This window comes from Podarcis raffonei, chromosome 10 (assembly GCF_027172205.1).
Source record: "Podarcis raffonei isolate rPodRaf1 chromosome 10, rPodRaf1.pri, whole genome shotgun sequence".
Taxonomy (NCBI): Eukaryota; Metazoa; Chordata; class Lepidosauria; order Squamata; family Lacertidae; genus Podarcis; species Podarcis raffonei.
In genome coordinates this window covers 76,776,701-76,796,973 of record NC_070611.1, presented here as the reverse complement: position 1 = coordinate 76,796,973, position 20,273 = coordinate 76,776,701, and the positions used below count along the sequence as shown (strand labels likewise).

At 41.0% G+C, this 20,273-nt stretch overlaps 1 pseudogene; it reads left to right on the top strand.

Annotated features, from left to right (window-relative positions):
• Positions 1 to 20,273, top strand: part of LOC128421753 (zinc finger protein ZFP2-like) — a 461,814-nt pseudogene that overhangs the window by 151,735 nt on the left and 289,806 nt on the right.

Here is a 20,273-nt window from a genome sequence, read left to right as displayed (position 1 = left end):
GATAATATGTCAATGCTAGAAATGAGGCAGAAACAGTTGAATTTGAAATTCAGAGGTACTCCTGAGGGGATAAACGAAAATATAAGAGCTACATTAATTAAAGAATTAGCAAACTGGCTGGACACGAGGAAAGAGGAGATAGGCTATACAATAGCAAATGCATTTCGAATAAAGGTAAAATCTGCCAGAGTGAGAGGGAAGAAATTGCTGGGGGATGTACTGGTTATGTTCAACTCTATGGGCATGAGGAATGAGATATTGAGATTAAATTATAATAAAAACTTATGCATTGATGGGAAGGCAATTATTGTATTCAAGGAGGTTCCAGCCAGATTTCTTTGACGTAGAGACATCAATAAACAACTAGTGGGTCAGTTTTAAAAAAAGGAATTCAATACAGGTGGGAATTCCCGGAGGGGATCTCATTTTATTATAATGATAATAATAATAATAATAATAATTTTTATTTATACCCCGCCCTCCCCAGCCAAGGCCGGGCTCAGAGCGACTTACAAGCAATAATAAAAACAAGTTGAATGATTACAACTTAAAAACAAAATTAAAATACAACATTAAAATATTGAAACATTAAAATATTAAAATGTAGCCTCATCGCAGGAGGAGAAGGAAAAGAAAAAAGAAAGAGAGGGAGGGAATCAAATTGGCTCCAAGCCAAAGGCCAGGCGGAACCACTCTGTCTTACAGGCCCTGCGGAAAGAAATCAGATCCTGCAGGACTTCCGGGTTAGCGTGACCGGCTAATGGCGGATTCCCTCCGAGCTCCGGAGGGAATCGGCTTCGCAGGAGCTGGGTCTTGCCGCTGCGGCGACGCGGGGACCCTCAGAAATCACAGGCGCTGAAGCCTGTGAACCTGGTGACTCGACGGGCACCATTTGCACCCCCCTGACCTGCGAAGGAGCCTTTTTAAAGGCTTCGGAACGGGGGACGGGGTGAGCGGCGCGGTGCTGAGAGTCGACTGCTCCTCCTGTGGAGTGAAGCCGCATGCCATGGTCGGAGAGCGCTGACTTCTTCTTGTGAACAATTGGATTCTAAAAGTAACAACCCGTGAGTAGTACGGAAATTGGACTTGTAAAGGAATTTTTTTGTTGAATTTGGCACGATCGGGGAAGGTGCAAACAGGAAGTCCGCCTCCCCGTCTTGTAAATAATTTAAAGCAAGGACTAGTTAACTAAGGTCGAGAGAATTTCTTTTTCTTCATTGGGTAAAAGACATTAATTTCACGATTTGGCAGTATAAGCATAAATAATTTTATTGGAGGATAAGAGCTAATTTTGAGAGATGAAGTGCCACCCCCCCGGACCCGGGAGTGATCCGTGAGAGAGCCTGTTGAGGAGATATAGAAGAGTTTGACAGCTGTTAAAATTAGCTGTCAAGAAGGAAAAAGAGAACTTTGTTTCTGCTGTCTCTGCTGGATATATTTGTTGCAATTTGGTTATATTTTGTTGAAAACAAGGAAGAACTGATACAAACTAACTTGATTTTTGGATTTGAACTGGAAAGAATATTAAGTTACCAAAATCCCTCTAGAGGGGGATTTGGGACATTACAAGAATGGCTGGAGGAGGGAAAATTCAAGCTGGGTTGGACAGAGTTTTTGTTCTCTTGGGAAAGCTACAAGGCCAAATGGATGTTTTGGCTACAAATGTTGCAACTCTGAACTTAACAGTAAATAATATCACTGAATTTGATAAGGATTTGACTCAGGAAGCCCATGCAGCTGGACAAAAAGAGAAACTTGAGAGTTTTGAGAGTGTGGAGAAGGAGACATATGTTGTTTCTGAGGAAAAGGAAGGAGGAGCTGTAATTTTGCAGATGACAAAGGAGAGCCAGAGGCCTGACATGATGGTTACAAAGGAAAATAAGAAATTGAGCCAGAGGCCTGACATGATGGTTACAAAGGAAAATAAGTACTGGATGATGAAAATCTGGTTTGAATTGGAGATTGAAGAATGGAGAGATCTCCTTATGTGGAGATCTGAAGACCTATGGATTACAAATTTGATTAAGGTGGAAGTTGGAGCTTTCGGGACAATTGGACTTAAAAGGAGTAAGAAACAAGATTCGGGCTCCACTTTTAAGTATGGAGGTCTGGCTGGAAGAAACATGGACCTTATGGGGACAGAGCTTCTCCGAGATCTGGTGTTTAATACTAAAGACTATCAAAAAAACCGGCAGAGAGGAATTGAGAGAGAATTAAGAGCCTCGGACGTGAGGTCTCCAGGCTGATAGTAGATAAAGACTGATGGACATCTGTTGGGGATTGAAACCGGGAAAGGGGGTGGTGGGGTTTGGGAATCCAAAGGGTGTACAATTATAATCTGTTGTTTATTTTGTTTTGTTATTAGTATGAAAATTGGGGAATTCGTGGAAGGGAATTTGGGTTGACTTTAGAAAAAGGTTTTAAGAATGAGCACTGATGTATGTTTATAAGTTAAAACTGGTTTGTTTGTTTTTTAAATGAACTAAATATAAAAAGGTTAAAAATTGGGGATAAGAACTTGTTGAACTAACAATTTGAATTGGAATATAAGAAGGGGAGGTGTGGGGAAGTCAGGGAAATATGTTATTGAAAATACGATTGTAAACTTTATTTGTTTTTAATTTTTTTGTTTTTTCTTTTTTGATTTTTTTTATTAAGATGAAAAATTTTAATAAATATTTATTAAAAAAAAAAGAAATCAGATCCTGCAGGGCCCTGGTCTCATGAGGCAGAGCGTTCCACCAGGCCGGAGCCAGTGTTGAAAAGACCCTGGCTCTGGTTGAAGCCAATCTAACTTCCTTAGGGCCCGGGACCACTAGGGTGTTGCTATTTATGGACCTTGAGGCTCTCCGTGGGGCATACTGGGAGAGGCGGTCCCGTAGGTACAAGGGTCCTAGGCCGTGAAGGGCTTTAAAGGTCAAAACCAGCACCTTGAACCTGACCCTGTACTCCACCGGGAGCCAGTGCAGCTTGAAAAGCACTGGGTGAATATGCTCACATGGCAGAGACCCCGTGAGGATCCTCGCTGCATTATTCTGCACCCGCTGGAGTTTCTGGGACAGCTTCAAGGGCAGCCCGCATAGAGCGAATTACAGGAGTCAAGCCTGGAGATGACCGTCGCATGGATCACTGTGGCCAATGATAAGATAAGAGATTTAAGCTATTTAACCCCCAGGACCTCGAGAAATTTGCCAGAAGATATGAAAAGGAGCTGGGGAAGGTGGAAAAGAAAAGAAGAGAGGAAGAACAACAGGAGAAACAGAGAGGAGAGGGAGAAGAGGAGGAGGAGGAGGAGGAGAGGGACGAGGGGGAGGAGGAGGAGGAAGAAACAGACAGCAAAGAACACCAAGGTTAAAACAGGACTTAATTTTGGTTGGTAATTACATAAAAATGGCCTTAAAAATATTTTCATGGAATGTGAACCGACTTAATAATAAAAATAAGAGAAATCAAATTGGACATGTGCTGATTAAACGGAATCTTGACATAATCTGCCTGCAAGAAACCCATGTTGCAAGAAAACATAAGAGGATTTTAAGTAATAAAAGATTGGGGAAAGATTTTATTGCCTCTGACAAAAATAAAAAAGAGGAGTTGTGTTCTATATAAAAGAAAAATATGACCCAAAATTAATCTATAAAGATGAAGAAGGAAGAGTGATAATAGTACAAATAACTTTCCAAGGAGAGAGTATAAACCTAGTTGGAGTCTATGCTCCTAACGATAAGAAAGCAGACTTTTATTTGAAATTAGCAGACATATTGCTTGACCTCCTAGACCAACATCTGATATTAATGGGAGATCTTAATGGTGTGGTCATCCCAGATTTGAATAGATCCATAAGAAAAAGAGATACAAATGAGGGTAAACTACCCAGGTCATTCTTTGACCTGGTGGATACTACAGGACTAATAGATATATGGAGACTTAAAAACCCCACAATGAAACAACCCACCTTTTTCTCGAGTCCAAATCAAAGCTGGGGAAGATTAGACTACATCTGGGTATCAAAAGAATTAGTCCCGAGGTCATTTAAACCAGAAATCCTGCCACGGACTCTATCTGACCATAATCCGGTGTATTTGGAGGTGAGAGGAAAAGACCCTTCATCATTTAGATGGAGAATGAATGAAAGCCTCTTTAATGATCAGAAGATAATAGATAAAGCGAAAGAAACAATTACAGAATATTTTAACTGGAACCTAAATAAAGAAACACCCATAGAAATAGTATAGGATGCAAGCAAAGCCGTTATGAGAGGCTTTTTGATTTAATAAAACAGTCATCAAAGAAGGGGGAGAGAAAAGAAAAAAGGAAATCTTAGCATACCTTGTGGAGAATGAAAGACTGCTAACAATTAAACCAAAAGATGAAAAAAATAAAACAAAATATAAAGATGTTGCAAACTCAGTTTTCCATGGTAGTGAATCAGGAAGTAGAGTGGAGAATTAAAATGAAGAGACGAAAGAACTTCTAGTCTGCTAACAAAATAGGAAAATATCTGGCATGGCAATTAAAGGCAAGAAAAAAACAAAATATAATATGTAAAATAAGAGAGGGAGAAAAGATAATAGACGATCCCAAAGAGATAAGAAGGGCTTTCCAGAAATACTATAAAGAGTTATATAAGAAAGAGAAAGAAGACGATCATAGAATAGGGGAATATCTACAAAAACATCAATTGCAACAAATTACAAAAGAAGAAAGAGAACAACTGAACCAGTTAATCACAGTTACAGATAGTTACAGTGTATCTGAAGAAGTGTGCATGCACACGAAAGCTCATACCAAGAACTAACTTAGTTGGTCTTTAAGGTGCTACTGGAAGGAAAAAAAATTTTTTGTTTCAGTTAATCACAGAACAAGAAGTCAGAAAGGCAATAAAGAAGATGAAGATTGGGAAATCTCCAGGCACAGACGGAATATCGGCTAAATACTACAAAATATTATGTGATCAAATAACACCAGGATTATGTGAGGTTATGAACAATATCTTGAAAAAAGGCAAAATCCCAAATACGTGGAAAGAAGCCTATATAACCCTAATCCCCCAAAAAGATACTGATGGCCTAGAGGTTAGAAATTACAGGCCCATTTCATTACTGAATAATGATTATAAATTATTTGCAGATGTTTTGGCGGAAAGACTGAAAAGGCTTCTAAACAAAGTAATCCATAAAGATCAAGCTGGCTTTTTACTGGGGAGACAGCTGAAAGATAATGTGAGAATGGTATTAGATATTATCGAATGTTTAGAAAACAGAATTGATAAACAAGCAGTGTTGATTTTTATCGACGCGGAGAAAGCATTTGATAATGTCTCCTGGCAATTTATGAAAAAGAATTTAAAAATAATGGGAATAGGAGAGGAATTTATGAAGGGTGTAGAAGCAATATATCACAATCAAACAGCCAAACTCATTATAAATAATAATGTTTCGGAGATTTTTGATATCTCAAAAGGGACGAGACAGGGGTGTCCTCTATTCCCCCTGTTGTTTTTAACTGTACTAGAGGTACTCAACAAGACCATGAGAGAAAATCCAGAAATTAAAGGGATTAAGGTTGGACATAAAGATTTTAAAATAAAAGCGTTTGCGGATGATATAGTATTAACTTTGGAAGATCCAAAGAAAAGCTTAAAAGAGGCACTACAAAAAATAGAAGAATTTGGCAAAGTAGCGGGGTTTAAACTTAATAAGAACAAGACTGAAATGTTAGTGAAAAACATAAGCAAAGAAGAAACAGAAGAACTGCAACAAGAGACAGGAATCACAGCGGCTAACAAAGTCAAATATCTGGGAATATGGTTGACAGCAAAAAACAGAAATCTATATAAAGATAACTATGACACCACATGGAGAGAAATTAAGAAAGACTTGGATATCTGGAATAGACTGAGACTCTCTTTTTTTAGGGAGAATATCAGTGATTAAAATGAATGTCTTACCTAGAATGCTATTCTTATTCCAAACAGTACCAGTGATCAAAGGGTTGAAACAATGTAAAGAATGGCAGAAAATATTGGCAAGATTTGTCTGGCAGGGAAAGAGACCAAGAATAAAAATGAAGATCTTAGTGGACAAAAAAGAAAGAGGTGGCTTTTCCTTGCCAGACATGATTCTTTATTATGAAGCAGCTTGCTTAATATGGATAAGAGATTGGATAAAACTAGAGAATACGGACCTTCTAGATTTAGAAGGATTTGACAACAGGTACGGGTGGCACTCGTACCTGTGGTATGGTAAAGCAAAGGTCCACAGGGGTTTCTTAAATCTTATAATTAGAGGACCCATATATGATGTTTGGGTAAGAAATAAAAATTTGTTAGAAAAGAAAACCCCCTGGTGGATCTCACCAACTGACGTATTAATTACAAAAAAAACTAATATGGAAGGAAAGAGAGCTACTTATGAAGAGTTTGTTATGAAAACGGAGCAGGGGATTAAGTTAAAGACGTATGAAGAAATAAAGAACCTATTGACAGGGTGGTTACAACACCACCAAGTTAATGAGATACTAAAAAAGGATTAAAAAAGGTTGGGATTTGAGGAAAAGAAATCAAAATTTCAAATCGATATTATAGAAGGTAGCAACAAACTTTTGTCCAAAATGTATGACTTATTACTGGACTGGTTTACTAAAGATGAGGAGGTAAAAGAAGCCATGATTAAGTGGGCCATGGATTTTGGATATAATATAGACTATAGCATGGCGTGAATTATGGAATGTCAATATGAAGTTTACGGCGTGTACGGCCTTACAGGAAAATATGTGGGAAATGATATATAGGTGGTACCTCACACCGGTAAAATTGGCAAAGATGTATAGAATAAAAAATAGGAAGTGTTGGAAGTGTGGTGAGGCAGAAGGAGACTTATATCATATGTGGTGGGTTTGTGGGCAAGTGAAGGGTTTTTGGGAATCAATATATAATGAGCTTAAAAAAATCTTTAAGTACACGGACTTCCTGTTGAGCGCGAACCTGTCGCAAGTGGGAATCTTCCCGGCTGGGAGATTCCGTGCTTTTTGAGGAAAAAAGGGGTGCCACAGGGCGCAGTAGCCCCCCAAAATACCCTCAGTGGAGAACATTGAGGGTCTGGTTCCCGGCAAGCCAATTTGCAAATCGCCTGGCCGTCAGGTAGCCCTGTAAGGGTGAAGAGTACAGTGGAGAGAGAAGCAGGCAGAGGGAAGCCATTAACTATCCTCTAGAAAGCGTAGCCCTGAACTTGCAAGGGAAGCGACCGACACTCAAGCTTAAGAAATTCGGACCTAATTGGGATAGAATTTGGAAGTTCAAGGCTAAAGGAAGGTTTCGGAGCAAAAAGAATTAAATGTGGAGTTCAGCTGTATCTGCAATTGAAAACAGACGCAGAACTGTCAGCAGAGCGGGAGCAAGCTGTGTGAGTAATGGGTAGCGGTCGTTGCCGCTTTCTCCTCTAAAACTTCTAAGCTAAGAAAATAGCTAAGAACTAGCAATAAGATAAAAAAAGAAACAGAAGAGGAAGCAGAGGGACGTTTGACTGTTATTTTTGGCAAATCTTCGGTGTGTTGGTGGGGGAAAGAAAGAGACAAGATTAGAAGGAATACTTAGTTTCACTTTTAATAAAGAACTGCGCAACTGGATGTAAGGACTTCCGTCGCCACTGTTACATTGCTATACTCTGGAAAAATACCAGCAACGTTTTTGGAGAAGTGAATATTTTAACGGATAAAAGGGGAAGTTTTATGCTCTGTAATAGATTATAATAATCTGACTTTTGAAATTGAACAATGCCACAGGTTTTAAGGGTTGATGGTGAGCGTCAAAATTAACTTCTAAAAAAACACTGCCCCCCACTGCCCCTTCCCTCCCCTTCCTTCTCTTGTCGTTGGAGTATAACACCATTGCAGAAGCTTTGTAGAGTGGTTTTAACGAATGGATAAGGCTGGTAACTGATTGAGATCGTTCCTCAGAAGAATCCTGCTCTGGATATAATTTTTTTTGTTTGTTTCCCTTTTTCTTTTTTTTTGTGGGACTTATTTTATGGTTTTCTGCTACTTCTTTACTTCCTTCCTTGGACTAATCTGGGACTGGAGAGTTTGAAGACTACACTGGATTATAATTGGAGTATAATTAAAATCTAAAATAACTGGCAATAACAAAACTGAGAAAATATATTATTTTATGGTTTGGTCCTTTTCTTCCCCTGTTGCATTTTATTTTCGAAATGACGGATTGGAATTAGCCTAAGTGGTGGCAAGAAGATTTTCGTCTTTCTATCGTCTCTTCATTAATGAAAAGTTTTAAAACCTTGGCAAAAAATTGAAATTTGAGGACTGTGAATTAGTGAATTCTCCTAACAAAAAGGCTAAAAGTAGTATCACGATTATATTCTCTCTTTTGGGATTTTTTAAGATAATAAGAGTATCTCCATTGGGTTATATTTTATTTTTATTCTGGTCATTTATTTTGTGATGTAGGAAATACCTGAGTTGATATATTGATCGGAGGAGTTCGGTGTTAGTTTTTATATGTTATTGGGTTTTGCTAAATATTGTATTGGGCCTTATATACTGGTTGTGCTAATTTTGGTGCATTAATTAACTTTGGTAGGAGTGTGAAGAGACTAAAAGATATGTCGCACCAGCAGAAAAAAACAAGTGCAAGGGGGACACCGGCAGATAGGAGAAGCTCAAAACAAGAGTCAGATTTTAAGGGAGAAATATTGAAAATGTTTGGAGAAATTAAAAATGATATAAAGCAGAGTGAAAAAAAATTAGAGGCCAAATTAGAACAAATGGACAAAAGGATTGGAAAAATGGACAAAAAAATTGATGAAACAGTAAATGAATTAAAGGGACAATTGAAAGATGTGACTAAGAGAACAGAAACGTTGGAGGAGGGGATGAAGAGGACAAAACAGGAAATGAGGGAAGTGAGGAGAGAAGAGGAGAAAATAAAGGTAGAAATGTCGAAGATTAATAAAACACAAGAAGAAGTCTTGGATGCGATTGCTATGAATGAATTGAGGCAGCGGGAGACTAATTTGAGGTTGAGAGCCGTACTAGAGATGCAGGGTGAAAATATTAAAGAGAGACTGATTGCAGAAATAGCACAATGGTTAGAACTTCAACCAGAGGAGGTAGCTATGACAGTGCAAAATGCATTTAGAATGAAGGCAAGAACAACTAAGACAAGGAAATCTCCGGGAGACTGTCTAATTATATTCAAGGACAGAGAAATGAGAAATATGATCTTGCAGAAGAACAGAGAGAAAAGATTGAATATCGATGGGAATTATATAATTATTTTTAAAGATATACCGATCAGACTGTTGAAACTGAGAGATCCATATAAACCATTGGTGCAAATTTGAAAGAAGAACAAAATAGAATTCAAGTGGGAATTTCCAGAGGGGATCTCTTTTTTCTATAAAAGTAAGAAACACAAACACACAAGCCCAGAGGAAGCAAGCAAGTTTCTGAGAAGATACAAGGAATTAAGACCAGAAGAGGAAGAAATAAGAGGTGCAGCAGCAGGAGCAGGAGCTACGGGGGAAAGTGGATTGGGAGAGGGGGAAGAAGAAGATGGAAGAAACACAGAAGAAGAAGAAGAAGTACAAGAAGAAAGATTATAAAATTTTAAATAAAATTTAATTAATTAGGATACCAAGATGGCGTTAAAATTATGGAATTGGAATATTAATGGGATGTACGATAGGAAAAAACGGAATAAAATTGAACAATATCTTGGAAGGTTTTAACAATATTTTTGGGTGGCATGCATATTTGTGGTATGACAAGGTTAAAGCACATAAAAGTTTTAAAAATCATATTGTCAGAAAAGCACTATTAAATGTCTGGGTCAGATATAAAGACTTGCTGGAAAATAAAACTCCAAGGTGGCTGTCGCCAATGGAAGCTAAGGCAGTTAAAAAGTTAAACATGGAGTCTAAGTGGCCAAGATATTGGGAAATTTTAGAAAAGGAAGGGGACAAACTGAGATTGCAGAGTTTTGAGAAATTAAAAGGGAAGGTGAGAGATTGGTTGCACTATCATCAAATAAATGAAGCGTTTAAACTGGACAGTAGAATTGGCTTTCAGGTGGAAAAATCAAAATTGGAGACAGAACTGTTAGAACCCAGTACTAAGAATTTGTCAAAAATGTATAATTTGCTGCTGAAATGGAATACAGAAGACGAAACGGTTAAACCAGCTATGATTAAATGGGCTCAGGACATTGGTCATAATATTTTGTTTGCTGATTGGGAAAAGTTGTGGACCACCGGGATGAAATTTACGGCATGTAATGCCTTAAGAGAAAATATTATGAAAATGATATATAGGTGGTACATAACCCCAGTCAAGCTTGCAAAGATTTACCATTTGCCTGACAATAAATGTTGGAAATGTAAAGAAAAGGAAGGTACATTTTTTCACCTTTGGTGGATGTGCCCGAAGATTAAGGCATTCTGGGAAATGATCTACAATGAACTTAAAAAGGTATTTAAATATACTTTCACCAAGAAACCAGAGGCCTTTCTCTTGGGTATTGTCGGCCAAGGGGTGTTAAAGACAGATATAACTTTTTTCATGTATGCTACAACAGCAGCTAGAATACTCATTGCGAAGTACTGGAAGACGCAAGATTTACCCACACTGGAAGAATGGCAGATGAAGGTGATAGACTACATGGGTCTGGCAGAAATGACGAGCAGAATCCGAAACCAGGGAAGAGAAACAGCGCAAGAAGAATGGAAAAAATTCAAGGACTATTTAAAGAAATATTACAAAGTTAATGAAAGTTAGAATGATGTTGGATTAGAAAGTAAATGGTTACTATTAGCAATGGTTAAGACAAGGAGAATAAGGAAGATTAATTTAAATTTAAATTAAAATAAGGGAAGATTTGCTGAACAATTGATAAGAATTTGGAATACAGAAATGGGAGGTATGAGGAAGTCGGGGAAGGAAGGTATAAGAAATTAGGATATGAAATGGTACATGTTTTTTGTTTTGGTTTGGTTTTGTATGTCTATGTTTGTTATGTTTATATGGAAAAATTCTTGAATAAAAATATTATAAAAAAAATAAAATAAAATTGAACAATATCTAAAAAAGGAAAATTTGGATATAATATGTTTACAAGAGACACATGTGGCGAGAAGACATAGAAGAATTTTGATCAACAAAAGACTAGGAAATGAATTTATATCGTCAGACAAAAACAAAAAGAGAGGGGTGGTATTGTATATAAGAAATAAAATTGAAGCTCAGCAAATTTTCAAAAATGAAGAAGGAAGAATAATTGCAATCCAGATCAAGTGGCAAGGTGAAAAAATAATAACAGTCGGGATCTATGCACCAAATGGAAACAAGACTGATTTTTATAAAGATTTGGAAGAGAAACTGTTTGATTATATGGACCAAAAGATTATAATAATGGGAGATATGAATGGAGTAGTGTCAATGGAAATGGATAGACTGAGAGCATCAGGAATGAGTAAAGAGGGAAAACTACCCAATACTTTTTTCTCCATGATTAAGAATTGTAACTTAATAGACATTTGGAGACTGAGACAACCACTTGACAAACTGTTTACGTTTTATGCAGAATCGAATCAGTCAATGTCGCGAATCTATCAAATATGGGTATCTAATGAATTAACTCCAAGAATCATGCAAGTTGAAATTCAACCAAGAGTGATCTCAGATCATAAACCAATCAAATGTGAAATAAGAGGTTATGAAGAAATACTCCATCATTCATATGGAGAATTAATGACTACCTTCTAGATGATCAAAAATTTTTAGAGGGGGCACAAAAGAAGCTGGCGGAGTATTTTATGAACAATTGTAATAAGGGTACAAAAATGAATGTAGTGTGGGATGCCAGCAAGGCGGTGATGAGAGGATGTTTTATCCAACAGAATTCAATAAAAAATAAAAGCAGAGAGAAAGGCAAGAAAGAAATTTTAAGACAAATAGTGGACAATGAACAAAAATTAATTGAGAAACCAGACAATTTGAAAATAAAACAGAATATAAAAGCTCTGCAAACACAATTTGCTATGATAATAAATAAAGAAGTGGAGTGGAATATAAAAAAATTGCGACAAAGGAGCTTTGAATTTGCAAATAAATCAGGCAAATGGCTGGCATGGCAAATTAAGAAAAGAAAGGAACAGAATACAATAAATAAAATCATCATAGAAGGAGAAGAGATAGTTAATCCAAAAGGTATCAGAAAAGGATTCTTGGACTTTTACAGACATTTATATAATAGTAAAGAGAAAAATAACATGAGAAAAATAGAAAGATTCTTAAAAGAAAAAAAGGTGCAGAACATCCCGACAGAAAAGAAAGAAAGGCTGAACGCCCCTATAGAAATGGAAGAGATTAAAGAAGCCATAAAAGAGTTGAAAAAATGGAAAGCTCCAGGACCAGATGGATTTACAGCAAGTTATTATAAAGAAATGAGGCACATCCTGTCTACACCGCTGAGAGAAGTCATGAACAATATTCTTCAGGATAGAGAAATGCCGGAGACGTGGAAATAAGCTTTTATTACACTAGTTCCAAAACAGAACTCTGATTTGACTCAAGTTACAGTAAAAATTACAGGCCTATCTCATTGCTAAATACAGACTACAAAATTTTTGCAAGTATCTTAGCGAAGAGGTTGAAAAAGATATTACAAGAAATTATTCATAAAGACCAGGCGGGTTTCCTTCCTGGCAGACAGATGAAAGATAATATAAGGAATTTATTAATTTGTTAGAATATCTGACAGCCAGGAATGAGAAACAAGCTGCGTTAATATTTGTGGATGCAGAAAATGCCTTTGATAACATTTCTTGGGACTTTATGTTAAAAAAATTAGAATATATGGAAGTGGGGAAAGAATTCTTTAATGGAATAAAAGCGATATATACTGAACAAAGAGCGAAGCTTATTGTAAACAACATGACCACAGAAGAATTAAAAATATCAAAAGGTACGAGACAAGGGTGCCCTCTCTCACCATTGTTATTGATAATGGTTCTGGAAATTTTCTTAAATTCAATAAGGAGAAATGAAGCAATAAAAGGTGTGTCAGCAGGCCGGAATGAGTATAAAGTAAAAGCCTTTGCTGATGATCTGGTAATAACAGTGGAAGAACCGCTGGAAAGTGCAAAAGTAGTTTTGGAAGAAGTTGAACAATTTGGTCAAGTGGCAGGGTTTATATTAAATAAGAAAAAAACCAAAATACTTACAAAAAATATGGAACAAGGTATGATAGAAACAATGCAACAACAAATAGGGATAGATGTGGTGAAAAAAGTTAAATATTTGGAAATCTGGTTAACCCTTAAGAATCTTGATTTGTTTCAGAATAACTATGAGCCAGTGTGGAAGGGAATAAAGAAAGATCTAGAGGGGTGGGGTAGAATGAAGTTATCTTTTTGGGGGAGAATTTCAAGATTAAGATGAGTGTGCTGCCAAAGATGTTGTTTTTGTTTCAGACAATTCCAATAATCAAGGGGACAGTGATCTTTAAACAATGGCAAAGAGCAATTTCAAGATATATCTGGCAGGGTAAGAAGCCAAGAATTCAGTTTAAGTTATTAACGGATGCGAAAGAAAGAGGAGGCTTCGCCCTGCCAGACTTGAAATTATATTATGAAACTTCATGTCTCTGTTGGTTGAAGGAATGGATAAAGTTAAAAAAGACTGATTTGTTAGATTTAGAAGGTTTTGATAACAGATTTGGCTGGCACCCATATTTATGGTGTGAGAAGAAAAAAATCCATAAAGGTTTCGAAAACCACATCTTTAGAAGATCTCTCATAGAAATATGGGAGAGGTATAAAAGTTTATTAGAACCAAGAATTCCCCACTGGCTATCTCCGTTAGAAGTTATGAGTCTTAAGAAAGTCAATTTAAGGTGGAACTGGATTACATATTGTCAGGGAACTGCCATCTGAGGAGCAGGAGGTGAAAGGGCTCACAGAGGGTGAGAGAGACCATTCAGCTGAGGAGGGGACCAGCAGGGGGAGAAGTGGAGTTCCAAGGGAAAGTGAGTCGGAGGGAGGGCTCAGAGACACTTCGAGCGAAAATAGTGGGGAGGTTTCAGGACCTCCCATAGGGACACCTACTCCTCGCCGGAAACTGTCACGCCGAGAGTCCAGAAGACGCGTTTCCGTTAAGGAGCTTTTATGCTGGAAGAAGTTCCGTAAACGCCCACTGTCCGATTCAACGAGCGACTGATGGAGCCATGCTTAAGGAGCTCCGTCACAGACAGAGGTTTGTGGACTTAGCCAAACTCTGAGGGACTAGGATTTTACGCACAAGCAGCTCACCATCCCATCACAGCAATCGGACAGTCCCTGAAAGCAGCTTGTGCAGAGAGGCATCATGAGCAACCCAGCCGGAGCCGGGGGAGCAGGAGGAGCTGGAGAGGGTCCAAGCCTGGAAGAAAGGTACAGGGTGTTGGAAGTCCAGCTAGTGCTGCAAACGGCGAGGCTAGAGGAAAGGAGGGCGCAGGATGCAGAAAAGGCAAAAGGCGCTACACTAGCAAGAAAGATGCCAGGATTGGTGCAGAAGTTTGGGGGGGACCCCAGGAACTATCAAGCCTTTAGGACAGAGATGCAGTATGCTCTCGAGCTGCAGTTTGACGACTTTCCCGACGAGGCATCGCGAGTGGCGTTTGTGATTGGCCATCTCGAAGTGGGGGCGAGAGACTGGGTTAGACCCCTGATGGCAGGGAATAGTGAAATGCTGAAGGACACGAGGAAGTTTTTTCGCGCCATGGATTTGATGTTTTCCAGCGAGATTGAACAGGGACTGATGCGCAGACAATTGATGGCTTGTAAACAGGGTAGCCGATCGGTTCGTGAGTACTGGACTGAGTTTACAATGTTGATACATAAATTGGGGTGGGACCTATCGGCGGAACCCATTCAAATGCTTTTTGAAGAGGGGCTTTCTTCGGCAGTGAAAGACGAACTTTCCCGGGCGCCCAGGGCGGAGTCTATGGACCAGCTGACCAAATCAGCGCTGACCATTGGAGCGCGCCAGGAGGCAAGAGCCTTGGAGAAGCGGGAGGGGAAAGGAGAGCGTTGGAGGGATTTCCGCATTCCAGAGATTCCGGAGCCAAATTTCCCGCCAGGAGAGCCGATGGAAGTTGGAACAGCGCGCGCGCGCGCAGTTTCAAATCCCAGTGAAGGGAGGAAGAAGGAGGGAAAGAGCACCAAGAAATGTTATCTCTGCCAGCAGCCAGGTCACTTTGCCAGAGTCTGCCCGCAAAGAAAGGAATGGCAAGGGATGGCGGGAGCTGTTGGGGGGAAGGAGGAGGGAGTCCAGGAGCCAGTAAAAGCCAACGCCTGGCTGCCACCGTCAGGGCACTGCAGCCAGGCCAAGGAGCAGTAAAAGTGCCCACTCCGGAACCTCCAAGACCAGCCCTAGTAATAGAGGTGTTGCTAGAGCTGGCAAACGGATACCCACTAAAGACAAAGGCGCTGTTGGACTCAGGCAGCTCCTGTAATTTTATGAGTAAGGAGTTTGCAGCTGAACACCAGATACAGATACTCCCTTTAAGCAACCCCCTGCAGGTGACCACGATCGATGGGAGGGAGCTGTTGGGAGGAGAAGTTAGCCTACAGACCGTCCCAATGGTTATGAGGGTGGCCAGGCACACCGAAAGGATAGCGTTCAATGTGGCCACCCTGGGAGGGGCTCCCGTTATTTTGGGAATGAGCTGGCTAGCGTTGCATGATCCGCTAGTGGGCTGGCATCAGAGAGTGGTTTCCTTTGGGTCAGCACATTGCCTGGAACACTGCAAAGAGGGAAAGGTGCCAGAAGGGGCAAAAGCCTTTCTAGCAGGGACGGAAGTGGCGGACAAAGGGAAGGTGCCCAAACAATACGCTGACCTGAGCAAGGTCTTCAGCGAAAGGGAAGCAGATAAACTACCACCGCATAGAGCCTTTGACTGCCAAATTAACCTGGTCCCTGGGGCCCAGCTCCCCGTGGGCAAGCTGTACGCCATGTCAGACAGGGAAATGCAGGAGTTAAGGGAGTTTATTGATAAAAACCTGAAGAGGGGCTTCATCAGAGAGTCCAGAGCGGTGGGGGGGAGCCCAGTGTTTTTTGTGGACAAAAAAACCACGGATAAACCCAGGCTTGTAGTGGACTACCGGCGGCTGAATGCAGTGTCAGAACCAGTGACTTTCCCCATGCCCAGAATTGATGACATTTTGACCAGGGTGAGGAAGGGAAAGATATTCACGAAACTGGACCTGAGAGGGGCATACAACCTGATACGAATAAGGAAAGGGGATGAATGGAAAACCACCATGTTCACCCCTTTGGGGGCTTTTGAATATTTAGTTATGCCATTCGGATTACAATCAGGCTCCGCATGTTTTCAATCGTTCATGAACCATGTCCTGGGACCTCTGCTCTACAAGAATTGTGTGGCCTTCCTCGATGACGTGCTGATATATTCAGAGAATGAGGAGCAGCATGTAAAGGATGTCAGGGAAGTGCTGAGCCAACTGCAAGCAAACCAGCTGTGGGTGAAATTGGAGAAGTGTCAGTTTCACACCAAGGAGGTGGAATTCCTGGGGTACCGCTTATCAGACAAGGGATTAGCCATGGATCCAGGCAAGGTCCAGGCGGTGCTGGAATGGAAGACACCGAAAACGAAAAAGGATGTGCAAAGGTTCTTAGGGTTTGGGAACTTTTACCGTAAATTCATCAAGAACTTTGCCCACTTAACGGCTCCCATCACGGACTGTCTAAGCAGCAAGAAGAAATTCGTTTGGACGGCGGAGGCGGAGCAAGCATTTGAGGAATTGAAAAGAGCATTCGCTTCGGAAGAACAGCTCCTGCATGTGGATTTACAAAAACCCATGAGAGTGGAAACTGATGCCTCAGACCGGGCGGTGGGGGCGGTGCTGCTTCAGCCGGGGAGCAATAAGTCGGAATGGAGACCGTGTGCCTTCTTTTTGCGTAAGCTGAACAAATCCGAGAGGAACTACACTGTATATGACCGAGAACTACTCGCCATTCACGAAGCGTTCCGGAGATGGAGACATTTACTAATTGGCGCACAGCATAAGGTGCAAGTGTGTACGGACCACAAGAATTTGGAGTATTGGAGAACGGCACGAGTGCTCAACCAACGACAAGTGAGGTGGGCCCAGGAGTTCTCCAAATTCCATTTTGAAATTTGCTATGTGCCAGGTCCAGAAAACATCAGAGCGGACGCTCTCTCACGCAAACCTGAATATTTGGAGGGGGAGGGAGCGCCTGAAGAGAGACATATTATCCCAGAGGACCGCTGGGTGTGTGGGGCGGCCTGGGTGGGGCAAAGGGAACTGGTAGAGGGAACGGTAAATGATGAATACGCCCAGAATAAGCTCAGAGGTTTAAGGAGAGAGGGAGAAGACCCCGGAGGTTTTGAAGAAAGAAACGGGGCATTGTATTACAAAGGGGCACTATATATACCCGAAGGGGAATTGAGGGGGAGAGTACTCAAACAGCTGCACGACAACCCCACAGCAGGGCATTTTGGGCAACACAAGACCATGTGGTTGGTGACCAGGGAGTTTTGGTGGCCCAAGGTGAGGGAGGATGTACGGGAGTATGTGAGAGGGTGTGACCAATGCCAGAGAGCCAAAGGAGAAAGGCGGGCGCCAGCGGGGTTATTAGAACCGTTACCCACACCAGAACGACCGTGGGAGGCGGTATCGATAGATTTTATGACTGATCTGCCTAAATCCCAGGGGAAAACCGCCATACTAGTCGTAGTAGACCTGTTAACTAAGATGGGTCACTTTGTAGCTTGCTCACATGCAGTCACGGCGGAAGAGACAGTGAAATTGTTTGTAGAACATATTTTTAGGCTGCATGGCGCCCCCTTGAGGGTGGTCTCCGACAGAGGAAAACAGTTCACGTCCAGATTCTGGAGGAAACTTATGAGCTTGTTGCACGTAGAGGTCAACTTCTCGACTGCCAGGCACCCTGAGACCAATGGGCAGGCGGAGAGGGCAAACGGTATCCTCCAACAATACCTGAGGTGTTATGTCAATGACAGAGAGAACGATTGGGTCGAAAAGTTGGCACTAGCGGAATTTGCTTACAATAATGCGGAGAATGTGTCCACCGGGATGAGCCCCTTTTTGGCTAATTATGGGTGCCACCCCAGGGTGTTTCCAGGGGGAGGAGGGGAGAGATGGAGTGTCCCGGCCGCCGAACATTTTGTAGAAGAAATGGAAGCGATCCATCGTCAACTCCAACTCAACTTAGAAAGGGCCAAAGAAGAATATAAGAGGCAGGCAGACAAGAGCAGAAGGGAAGGTGAAACCATTAGGGTGGGGAGTCAGGTCTGGCTATCAACCCAAGGGTTGCCGTTCAAGGGGGGTTGCAAGAAATTGAGACCCAAAAGATTGGGACCATTTGAGGTCATCCAACAGGTCAACCCAGTGGCTTTCAGACTCCGGTTACCGAACCACATGAAACTGCACCCAGTATTCCACAGGTCATTACTGTCACCATATAGGGGGGAAGGTGAAGGGGTATCCACACGGGGGCCAGTCTTAGAAGAAAGGGAAAGCAGCAACCATGTGGCGGAGATCATCGACTCCAGGTGGAAGGGTAATCAGGTGGAGTATTTGGTCGCGTGGGAAGGGGAACCGGAGTCGGAAAACACCTGGGTGACGGCAGAGGAAGTCAGTGACGAGATCTTGATCGAAACGTTCCACCAAAGGTTCCCCAGGAAACCTCAGCCAGTAGCGAGGTTCCGGAGGGAGTACTTTGGCACCACCGACGATGAGGAGGAACTGGAAGGATTCAGGGAATCGGAGTTGGAAGAAGGAACAGACTTCGATGAGGAGGAGTTCTTGGAAACCGGAAACAGCAACAGGTGGAGGGAAGTGTTCGAAACTTCGGAAGATGAGGGAGGTTCTTTCAGGGGTTTTGCTCCCTCGCCTCCCGCAGAGGAGGGGAGGGAAGGGGGTGAAGGGGGCCCTGGAGGGGAGGTGGATGTCAGGGAACTGCCATCTGAGGAGCAGGAGGTGAAAGGGCTCACAGAGGGTGAGAGAGACCATTCAGCTGAGGAGGGAACCAGCAGGGGGAGAAGTGGAGTTCCAAGGGAAAGTGAGTCGGAGGGAGGGCTCAGAGACACTTCGAGCGAAAATAGTGGGGAGGTTTCAGGACCTCCCATAGGGACACCTACTCCTCGCCGGAAACTGTCACGCCGAGAGTCCAGAAGACGCGTTTCCGTTAAGGAGCTTTTATGCTGGAAGAAGTTCCGTAAACGCCCACTGTCCAATTCTACGAGCGACTGATGGAGCCATGCTTAAGGAGCTCCGTCACAGACAGAGGTTTGTGGACTTAGCCAAACTCTGAGGGACTAGGATTTTACGCACAAGCAGCTCACCATCCCATCACACATATAAAGAATTAATAGTAAAAGAAGGAGGAAAATGGAAAATGAAACCTTATGAAGATGTGAAGGAGCATGTATATGATTGGTTGCATTATTATCAGGTTAATGAAATGTTTAAAAAGGATTTTAAAGAAAGAGGTTTTGATGAAAAAGAATCAAAATTTCAAATGGAAATAATAAATAATGAGTACAAAAATTTATCTAAAATGTATAAAATGTTGCTGGAATGGTATACAAAAGACGAGGAAGTTAAATCGGTTATGATACACTGGGCCAGAGATTTGGGTCATAATATACAGTTCAATGACTGGATAAAATTATGGAATGAAAATATAAAATTTACGGCATGCACTGCGTTAAAGGAAAATGTGATGAAAATGGTTTATAGATGGTATATTACACCCGTAAAATTGGCAAAAATGTATAAAACATGTAATAAGGGTTGGAAATGTAAAGAAAAAGAGGGAACATTTTACCATATGTGGTGGGATTGCAAGAAGGTGAAGGGTTTCTGGGAATTGATATATAATGAGTTGAAAAAGATGTTGAAATATACATTTGTTAAGAAACCAGAGGCTTTTCTTTTAGGAATAGTAGGAAATGAGATAAATAGAAAGGACTGTAAACTTTTCCAATACGCAGTAACTGCAGCAAGAATACTACTGGCCCAAAAATGGAAACAGGAACAACTACCGACGTTAGAAGAATGGAGAATGAAACTGATGGACTATGCAGAACTAGATAAACTAACGGGGAAGATCAGATACCTATGAGACCAAAAGTTTATTGAAGATTGGGGGAAATTTTCAGATTATTTGAAATGTATATGTGATGAGCAAACAACGCTAGTGGGATTTCA